The following is an 11,340-nucleotide window of genomic DNA, read 5'->3' as shown; positions in this document are numbered from 1 at the left end:
CCTTTTACTCCTGTTTCTCAAAATCTTTATCCCTAGGATATAGGCAGCTTCACCAAGGTCCTTCATAGCGAAACACTTCCCAAGCCAGGACTTTACTTCCTGAAGGGTTGGGATGTCATTTCCTATGAGTAGTATGTGATCCACATACAGTACCAAAAAACTGACTATGCTCCCACTAGCCTTGATATAGACGCAAGATTCATCTTCACTCCTTGAAAAGCCAAATTCCTTGACTTTCTCATCAAAGCAAAGATTCCACCTGCGAGGTGCCTGTTTCAATCCATAAATGGATTTCTCGAGTATACACACTCTATTGGGGTACTCGGTACTGACAAAACCCTCTGACTGAACCATGTAAACATCCTCAGCCAACTTTCCATTAAGGAAAGCGGTTTTGACATCCATTTGCCATATTTCATAGTCATGAAATGCAGCAATGGCTAACAGAACCCTAATAGACTTTATCTTGGCCACTGGTGAAAAGGTTTCATCATAATCAACTCCCAGAGTTTGAGAATAACCTTTTGCAACCAGTCGTGCCTTATAAGTGTGTACATTACCATCCATGTCGGTCTTCTTCTTGAAGATCCATTTGCACCCTACCGTCTCACGACCATGTACATTCTCAACCAAGTTCCAAACTTGATTGCCATACATGGATTGTATCTCGCTAACCATAGCCTCTTTCCATTTAGCAGCCTCAGGGCCTGCCATGGCTTCCGTGTAGTTGTTAGGTTCATCCAGACCTACTAGTGTCTCATCACTAATAAGTGTCTCACCTTCCGCAGTAATATGGAAACCATAATAATGCTCAGGTGCATTCCTAACTCTCGTGGAACGCCTCAGAGGTACAGGCACATCAACTGGCTCAACAGGAGTTTCCTCCTCAAGTTGAGGGCTAGGGTTTGAAGTTCCTTCACCACTTGACTCTTGAATTTCTTCAAGATCAATTTGCCTCCCACTGTTTCCTTGGCTTATAAACTCTCTTTCTCGAAAAACTCCTCTTCTTGCTACAAAGACCACATTATCACTAGGTCTGTAGAAGAGGTAACCAAAGGATTGTTGTGGGTAGCCGATGAAAATACACCTCTCGCTTCGGGGTTCGAGCTTATCATGAGTCTCGCGTCTCACGAAAGCCTCGCAACCCCAAATCTTGATGTGGTCTAGTTTGGGTACTTTACCAGTCCACATCTCGTGAGGAGTTTTGGCAACTTTCTTTGTAGGGACCAGATTAAGAATATGGGCGGCAGTCTCTAAGGCATACCCCCAGAATGAGATTGGTAGCGTAGCTCGACTCATCATGGAACGAACCATATCTAACAAGGTTCGATTACGCCTCTCAGCTACACCATTCAACTGTGGTGTCCTGGGAGGTGTCAATTGTGAGAAAATCCCACATTCCCTAAGATAGTCAACGAACTCTGAACTAAGATACTCACCACCACGATCGGATCGAAGCATCTTAATGTTCCTACCCAATTGATTCTCGACTTCCTGTTTAAATTCCTTAAACTTCTTGAAAGTCTCTGACTTATGCTTGATTAGGTATACATATCCATATCTACTGTAATCATCAGTAAAAGTCAAATAATAACGATTAGCATCCCTTGTGGCATGTTTGAATGGTCCACACACATCCGTGTGTACAAGATCCAACAAACCTTCACCCCTCTCACACGAGCCTGTGAAGGGTGACTTTGTCATTTTTCCAAGTAAGCATGATTCGCAACTATCATCTGACTTTAGGCCAAATGACTCCAAGACTCCATCATTTTGGAGTTGGCCTATGCGTTTCGTGCTTATATGAACAAGGCGACAATGCCATAATGATGCTTTATCCAAGTTATTATTATTAATAGAATCAATACACAAAACATTATTTCCTAATTTATCTACAACAGATACAGCTTCATACACACCATCACAAGGTAATGCTTTGAAATAAAGAACATTATTAAAGAAAGCATCAATAGAACCAACTTCATTATTAAACGAAAAGGTAAACCCTTGTTTGTACAAAGCATGAAAGGAAATAATATTTCTTGCCATTCCTGGCGAATAACAACATTTATTCAAATCTAAATTAAACCCACTACTTAGCGATAAAGTATAAACTCCAATCTTGGTGACAGGTGAAGCTTTCCTATTCCCCATGATCAAGTTTATTCTTCCTTGCTCCACATTCTCACTTCTTCTTAGTCCCTGCAACTCACAACAAATATGAATACCACAACCGGTATCAAGGACCCAAGATTTAGAATGGGGTGAGTTATTAGATAAGATAGTGTAAATACCTGCATGGTTGGGTTTAACTTTCCCATCCTTTACGTCCTGCTGGTACTTTGGGCAGTTCCGCTTCCAATGAGCTTTTTCATGGCAATAGAAGCATTCAGCCTCTTTTGGATCAGAAGAAGGAGTGATGAAACCTTTCTTGGTTCCACTTGAAGAAGAGCCATCAAGGGTCCGACCCTTGGTACCCTTGGAAGATCTCTTTCTTTTCTTCCCTCGACTTTTCCCGATTGCCAAAACCGGAGTAGAGTTTGGAGTAAGAGTGTTAACAACCGACTTCCCCTTAAGACCTGTTTCTGTGGTCTTGAGAAGTCCCTGAAGTTTGCTGAGTGTGACCTCTTCCTTATTCATGTGATATGTCATGCGGAATTGATCATAGCACGATGGTAAGGAGTGCAAAATGATATCTATCGCAAGCTCCTCAGGGAAGTTCACATTAAGCTTCAGCAATCGATCCACATACCTTTGCATTTTCTGCATGTGGCTCGTGACGGATTCTCAGTCCTTCATCATGGATGTTATCATGGAGCAGATGATTTCATACCTCTCTTGTCGTGCACTTTGATGGTATCTTTCCATCAAATCTTGGTGCATTTCATAAGGGTAGAAATCCTCATAATACTTTTGGAGTACCGTTGTCATCGTGGCCATCATGATGCAAGCCACTTTCGTAGCATCCCTTTCATGTGCCCGGAAGTCAGCGATCTCCTGAGGAGTTGCAGTGGTCTCATCAATCTCCTTAAGCTCCTTGTCAAGGACATATTCTTTGTCCTCGTAGCGGGTAATCATCATGATGTTTCTGATCCACTCATTGAAGTTGGATCCATCAAAGGTGACTTTCCCACACAAGTTCATAAGGGTAAAGGAGCTATTAGGGTTAGAGCCAGAAGCAACATTGTTTAAAGACATCTGAAAGAAATGGACAAGATTAGTTTAGATATTAGGAGAGTCCTTAATAAAACACCCAAATGTAATATTAAGGCTAGGATCCAATCACAATATATTATAACTTGGAAGAGGTATGCCGTAATCCAAGCTATAACATATTTGAAAGGTAGGTGAATGACGATTCACCAATTTCCACCACGAAAACCGAAATATTAGATATTAGGTTTTTGATTGGTTCTTAGAAATTCCTAGATTCTTTGAGATTCAATGAACTTTTCAAAGGCATGTTTCAATCTCGAGTGTGCCCTCCAAGTTTTGTGATTGGGATGCCGAGGATCACAAAACGAGGTGTGAAGTAACCATGCAAATCACTTGGTATCCTTAAAGTTTATCACTCAATCGATGTGCCGGTAAACCACACACGCTCCATCGATACTATAATAAACCTTAAGTCACCCTTTACCTACCTTGTTAAGTCCAAGTTAGTGTGCCGGTTAACCACACACGCTCCACCAACGACTTAAACAAAGTGTAAAGTGTAATTTCATGGATTAGCACCTTATTCACATTTTTCCTAAAGTAACTAAGATTGGGAATTTAATAAAACATTTAGTTACTTTATAATATTCATCGTACTTTTAATGAGAATTTGTAAGTCCTTGTCTTACCCGTTCGGCTAACGACCCTCCACTGGTCAAGCAAGCGGTGGGTGAGAGTGGACACCCATTAAGTTGCCATTTTATAGGCAACAACCTTATACCCACCTTATAGACCGGCTTCGTGAATGAGGCGTACTAGTGGTAAAACGAATTTGTTCTTACACACACACACACACACACACACACACACATATATATATATATATATATATATATATATATATATATATATATATATATATATATATATATATTTAAATCATAATAATATAAGTATAAGGGTTGAATTTTAACTTTTTAAAATTCTAAGGGTTGGAACTAAAGTTTAACTTGACTTTACTTGTTCCAAAACTTGAGGGCAAGTTTTGTAAACTTTCAAAACTTTCCATTTCTTGTAACTTATGAGTTTATAAGAGTAATCAAATGAAGACTCTTCATTTTTCTAACTCTTGTGTTCTTTTAATGGTTTTTAACTCAAGTGACTTTTGGTTTTCCATAACTTGAGGACAAGTTATGGATACCATTAAAACACATTATGATCAGGAATTAAACTACCACATAGGATACAAATAATTCCTATGATCATCTAAACATCATAAGAACAAGAACATGAATATGAACACTTTCATGAATTAAAATCACATTTAAAACTTTGTAATTTTGAAAACTAGTTGTTGTAAATGAATTAGCAAGACATTACGCCAACTAAAACAAGTTTTCAAGTACCAAAACAGTTTAGGGTAATGTTTCTAATCCATTTCCAGCAACTTAAGTCGAAAATCTGGACTCTGTCGACCCTACTCGCCGAGTGCATGAACCTACTCGCCGAGTAGGTTGAAGATACAAGTGAACTCGACGAGTCCCCCCATGGACTCGCCGAGTCCAGCAGTCAGACAGCAAGTTTTTCGACTTTCTCCATAATATTGCAACAAGTATCAAACAAACAAGCCTAGGCTCTGATACCACTGTTGGGTTTTGAGCATTCTAACACTTCCTAAGTGTACATGCAACCCTAATAAACCTTGGATCTATGTTAGTCTAAGATACATGCAAATAATTATTTTTCCAAGGTTCATATCCTAACTAGCATGGCATGGGGAACATGAATCAAATATAGCTAGTAGAAATACTTACCTTGAAGTTGTAGTTGATTGCTTGGAGTTTTAGAGCCTAGCACCAATAGTGTGGATGCCTCAAGTGGAAATCACAAATCACCACAAACTTGGAACTTTGAGAGAATAGTCACTACTATCTTGAAATCGGCCCTCACCTCAACAAGTGTCAACTAGTGTGATTTCAAGAACCAAAGCCTCCTTTATATAGTGTGATGGATTAGGGTTACATCCATGTAAACCCTAATACCCATGTCCCTTCATTTCCATGAGATCCATGGGTTAAAGCTCCATGGAGTATCCATGGACTTTTCCCATGCAAGCCTAGCCCATTCCAAATAAGCACTAGCCCACACTATATAAATATAGAAGCCCATATTTAATTAGTAATATCTTTGATCTCTAAATTAATCCTAGATTAATTATAGATCACTACTAATTAAATAATATGATCTTATATTAATATATTAGAACTTATAATATATTAATAAATCATAACTTGTACTATTCTCAAATATTATCCATAAATTGTTCGGGTGAAGTGCAACCCAAATGGACCATGCCGGGTCGGGTCAAGTACATACCAAATATAGTTATGGACTTAGACACTATATCCAACAGTATTGGGCTCGTACTGCTGAAAGCAAAGGATCCATACTCGACTAGGGGAGAGTCTTGGAGAATCTTAGAAACTTGGAGAAGAGGATTCTTGAGTATGTTATGATCATCTGCATGATTGTATTTAAGTTTGGTGATGGGCTTCCAGGATGGAGGTTTAGGTTCCGATTTCGGCTCACATAAGAGTACTGAGCCAATTAGTGAGCAGATGCGGGAATTCATATCGTCGGAGATTACCCGTGGTGTTTTGGAGAAGATTACTGATATCGTTGGTTCAGGTAAGGAAGGGTTTTTGGAGATCTTGGAGGAGCACTTGGGAGCGTTTCGTGCTGAAGATATGGCTATCGTTGGAACTCGCACTCTTTCTTTTCGGGAGTTTCGTACTCGTGGAACTCATGCGTTTCATGGGGAAAGAGGACCCCATTGTCAGTAGGAGGTGGTTAGCAGATATGGCTAACGCATTTAGGACTAGTCTCTATCGTGATCACGCGAAGGCCAGGAATGTTTCCTGCCTATTGAAGAGCAGAGCGCAAGATTGGAGGGAAGAGGTTGGTAATAAGTTGGGCAATGACGTTATTGATGCTATGTCATAGGATGACTTCTCGATCCGGTTAAGAGTTGAGTTTGCACCGGTGATTGAGGTACAGCAGTTGGCGCGAGAGTTCTGGATCTTCGTCGGACTACTGAGACTATGGTAGAGATCACCGCCATGTTCCGGGAGAAGGTTTTATTGGTGCTGCAGTATGCAGCAGATGAGGAAATGAAGAAGATAAGGTATCATGATGTGTTGCGGGATAGTTTCAGGGGTATGGGTTCCTTCAAGTGCAGCAGGATTGATCATGACGATAGGGATTGTCCACGGGGGCAAGGCCGTTATGTTTCCCTACAACCAAGTGAGTTATAATATGGTCGTCTGTCTGATGAGAAGGGGAGGAGTAGTGGGTGCACCAGCTTCGGCTATTTTGCGGGTCTCTGATGGTTGTAAGGATAGGGCAGGAGCCCCAGCAAAGAGGATCAGATCATTTCAGTGTTAGCCATGGTAGGCTCCTACTCCAGTAGGTGATTTTTAAGATATGTTATCTTTTGCGTTTTCTTCATTTTTTATCATTATTTATGTGCTTGGAATTTTTTGGGTAGGCATTGTCTTTGGTTTGGTTCTCTATTATTCAAGGATTATTGAGGGCTTGTATCTCATGTAGTGGGTCCGAAGGTGTTCGGTTGTTATTATGGTTTTGATCGAGATCGGTTCAGGGGTATTGTGTGGAAGGTCTTTGGTCAGGATTCTGCGGGTTGGTTTTTCTGTAATCGGCAGGGTTTAGTGGTTTTTGTATTCACTACTAGAAAAATACCCTTTAATGACGCGCAAACCATGACACTCACTGTTTTACGATAAGCAAAAGTGTGTACCCTAAAAATAATGTCAGCTCCCCCAAAATGTGAAGGATTTAGGTCGCGCATTTTTGCGTGCCCTAAAATTAGTGTTAGAACAAAAAATAAATAAAAACGCGGAGGGCACTTATCATAGATAGCGTGTCGTGAAATCATGTCGCTTTATATTTTTTTTTAATGAAATGTGCATCTTCATCATTAGTAGCAGCGGGAGAAGGAATTCCCAAAAAATTAGAAAAGTTAAAAACCCCGCCATGGCGATTTAGGGTTGGTTCCGTCTTCATCTCTCGTTTAACTCTATCTCCATTTTCCCTTCCATCTACAATCTCTCTTCCCGACGATGAACGTTTCTCGTGATTTCACAAATCATTAAACACGATCTCCACACAAATGCTTCTCAACGTCGGCGACCTTAGGCTCATACGCGCCTGTTCTTCTCTTCTTCATTGTTCTCTCATATCTCCCGCTTCAAATACATCCTCCCTAATTCTAGGGCTTTTTGTTCAGGACCTCACAAAAGCAAATCAAACAAGAGCATGGGCGGACGATTCACCTTCATTTGTCGGCTTCCCCCACCATCATCGATATACTAGGGTTGGTCGTCCTTGGAGTCATAATCTCCATCTGACACGACCCTAGAAAAAATTGATATCCCAGCTTTCCCAACACTTTCTTCATCAAAATCGATCCCTCCATAAAAACTTTCACCACCGGTCATAACCTCCATCTCCATACCACTAAAAGCGCATCTCATCATCAGTCTCTCTTCCAAGAATTTTCCATGGAATTTTCTGACTTTGAAATCACACTCCAGAGTTTTTTCTACAGGGAGAAAAGAAAAGACTTCTCCAAGGTATGTTCTTCTTTTTTTCTTTGCCTTCTCTGTATTCTCTTTCTTTTTATTACACTTCTTCTTCCTTCTTGTTTGTTGTTTTCAAAAACTAATTATACATACTTCATGTGCAAATTAGAAGATCAACATTTGTAAAGCATATCTATAATGATGAAATGCCCACATCAGAAGAAAAATAAGTCACGGGAAGGAAGAAAATTGATTAGTAACAACTTTTTGATTTTTATGTTGTTGGTATGGATTTAAATCTCAGTATTAAGAACTAAGAACTTATTTGTCGATTTCTGATTTCTCTCTAAATATGATTTTTTTTCTTTTAAAATTTCTTAGTTAATAGTCAAATACATAGATCCCAAAGTGTTTATTAGTCTACTTCTAATTTCAAAATAGTATAATTTCAGTAATGTGAAGTTTTGGTTTCTCTAATTATTGACTTCTGGTCCTGTGGACTGTGATTATGTACTGGTTAAGTTACTGTTCTAAAATGTTGTTTTTGTAGTAGTGTCCAACATATTGTTTGTTATGTACTTATAGAAAAGTAATGTTTATGCTTTATAAAATTAAGTCTATTGTTGATTCTGATAACTTTATAAAACTGTAAATGTAGGCTTTGCCTTGGTCAATGGTCAGATCATGGAGAGAGAACTAGTGGCTTTTATGCTTGCAACCGTTATGAATCTCCATCAAGTAGACGACTTTTATGGAGGACGTTAGAAGATGTTTCTGCCCCTGATATGCCAGTTGATGACAACAATGCAGAAAGTCATCAAGTCACAAAAGAAACATTACCACCACTCCCTGATGATTCTGATCACATAAGGGAGAATAAATCTTCACCAGGGGTAGTAATGTCCCTTTTGGGAAACAGAACTAATGGTTTTATAAAGGGTACCTGATATAATCTTTGAACATAAGTCTCAACAACGCATCTTTGAAGGGTGTGATCACTATGGTCAAAAAGACCAACAAGGGCATCTTCAACTGTAAATGGATCACTCACAATATCCTCCATTCTTTCATTTATGGCACTTTTCCTCTGAGGGGTATCAATATTTTCACCTTCTTCTGTAAACATCTCTAATTCAGAAAGACTTCTAGCAATGCTCGAACGAAGTTGTGATCATATCCTGTAAGAATCATTCTTGCAACATTTAAAGTAGTTGCACATTTTTGATGAACTTTATCTGAAATTGCAGTTGGAGGTCCAAGAACAGGAAAGCTTCCATGAAAAGGCTTTGCTTTTCTTACAGCTGAATTATCAAGAGAAATCTAACATTTTTTTTGCTTTCAAATGGTTTAGTTACTTGGATGGTAAGTACATTACATTTTTATATCCTTATTTTCCCATTAACAATCATTATAACTTACAAGAAATTAGTTACATTGACTATCACATCTGTCATATTTTTTTATTTCTTACTCTTTTTCATTAATATAAAGTTGCTTTCTTGATTCCTTGCAGTGATCCACTCTGGGGATTTGTGGTGGCCTTTATGCTCTTTAACATAAAAGGTATTAATTTTACACTGAACAAGCTTTCTAGGGTAATTTTCAATGGTGAGGGCGTTCACAACTTTTGCACAGATGAACTAAATAATTGTACCTTGCTTGTAGGATCGAATCTTTATTTTTGGATTGCTATCATTCCTATTGCTGTAAGAACTCACTTTTATCATTGTTAGCTATTGGCTTTTTACATATTCTGACTATGTGTGTGTGTGTGTTTATGTTCAGCTTGTTTTGCGTGTGGGGACAAAACTGCAACATGTTATTGCTACTTTGGCACTTGAAAGTGCTGCAAATACAGGAGGCATCTTTGCTGAAAGAAGGTTAAAGCCTCGAGTTGAAATTGTGCAGAAGCATTTCTTAGGCTGCAGTTGCTGCTCATGCAAATCAGACTCAGGCCCAGCCCAATAGGGTGGGCTTTGTTTGGTATTTTATATATTATAAAAGTGTTAAAGATTTTAGAAAGATGTCTTCAGTTCAGTTGAGTTGGTTGTCCGACTATTGGCTTTTTTTTTAATTACCAACAAACACAGGTTCGATTCCCGTTATCTTTTCAGCGTTTTAATATGTATAGTTTTTACACAATCTTTATTTATTCCTTTCAAATTTTTGGGCCTGCCATTTGGTTTCAAAATATCAAAAAAAATTATGATTCTAACATATTTTACGAAAATATTTCCTTAATTATAAAAGACTTCTTCCTGCCACTTTACTAAACCCTTAAACCAGGTGATTTGCTTAAATATATAAGATACATAAATTTTCTTTGTTATTTACTTGATAACCTTTATCATATTTAATAATTTTGTTACTTTCAACCCCCATATATTAGTGTTTATATATACAATTTGAATTTCATTACATAGTTCCCATATCTCATGGAACACTTTAAGATATATTACTAATTATAAATTATAATATATTTATCATTTAAATTTATCTACGAAAGGATGTTGCTTGGTTAATATTGTTTGGGTTATATATATATATATATATATATATATATATATATATATATATATATTAGTTATTTGATTATAAATTTCTTAATTTTAAATGGCCTCATCTTTTGATTTTGCCCTGGGCCTCAAATCGGCTTGAGCCGGCCTGATCAGACTAGCACTTTTCCAAGTTCCATTGTTAGTAGGCATTAGGGAAGATGATACAGCCCTAACTAAGGCAACTGAAAGTGGCGATACTGATCTTGTTTATCTTGTTCTCTTTCATATATTGCAGAAGGTATTTATTGTTTTCTTATTTGATTAATTATAAAATAATACTAAAATTAAGTTCTCAAATTATTGGCTTGTATAGAGACCAGCATTGGAATTATTTGGAATGATACAAGCTAGACCTATTGTACACGATCTATTCATACGTTATGCAAGGTAAAGGCTATATAAGTTTTTCTATTTAATTTCATAGGAGAATATGAAGATGTGTCTATTATTTCAGGTGCTATAAGCATTAGTTTCTCAAGGATTTCTTTCTTTCTACTGGTCAACTTCATGTAAGTCTGTTTTGATAAACATTGAGATTTGATTTGGTAAAACAAAAGTAGAAGTTTGTATGTAATTAAGTGTTGTTGAATTTAGGATGTTGCCTACTTGTTGTGGAATGAATCATGGGAATTAGCAAAGAATTCAATGGCAACTAGAGGATCTCCACTTCATACACCACTTATAAAACTCATTGAAAAAGGTCAAAATCTTTTTGTTGAGGTTTATCTTACTTCCACCTTCTCATCTTAATTATAAGGTAAGTGTCTTATTTGGTGCTTCACTTGCGTATATTTATCTTATTACCTCATTTTGTTATTTGTTTTCTTACTATTAGTTAAAACTTTCATTCTTTAAACATTTTATATATTATATATAGCAAGTTAGCAACTGATTGCACGATAAATAGATAATTTTTCATCTCTTGGTTGATGTGGATGCCAACTTAATATACTGTTTTTTTATACAATTTGTTTTTCTGATACAGGGGAAAGCTTCAGAACTCAAGCATTTATAGTGGTGGAGGT

The 11,340-nt window shown here is 37.6% G+C and overlaps 1 long non-coding RNA gene across 1 annotated transcript; it reads left to right on the top strand.

Annotated features, from left to right (window-relative positions):
- The first annotated feature begins 10,626 nt into the window (after window positions 1-10,626).
- On the top strand, window positions 10,627-11,015 carry LOC128127565 (uncharacterized). The gene is made up of 3 exons (XR_008225451.1): window positions 10,627-10,702; window positions 10,770-10,824; window positions 10,910-11,015. It is a non-coding gene; the product is annotated as an uncharacterized LOC128127565 (long non-coding RNA).
- The last annotated feature ends 325 nt before the right edge of the window (window positions 11,016-11,340 follow it).

This window comes from Lactuca sativa, chromosome 8 (genome assembly GCF_002870075.4).
Source record: "Lactuca sativa cultivar Salinas chromosome 8, Lsat_Salinas_v11, whole genome shotgun sequence".
NCBI lineage: Eukaryota > Viridiplantae > Streptophyta > Magnoliopsida > Asterales > Asteraceae > Lactuca > Lactuca sativa.
The sequence above is the reverse complement of the archived record's forward strand: the minus strand, read 5'-3'. Positions and strand labels throughout refer to the sequence as shown.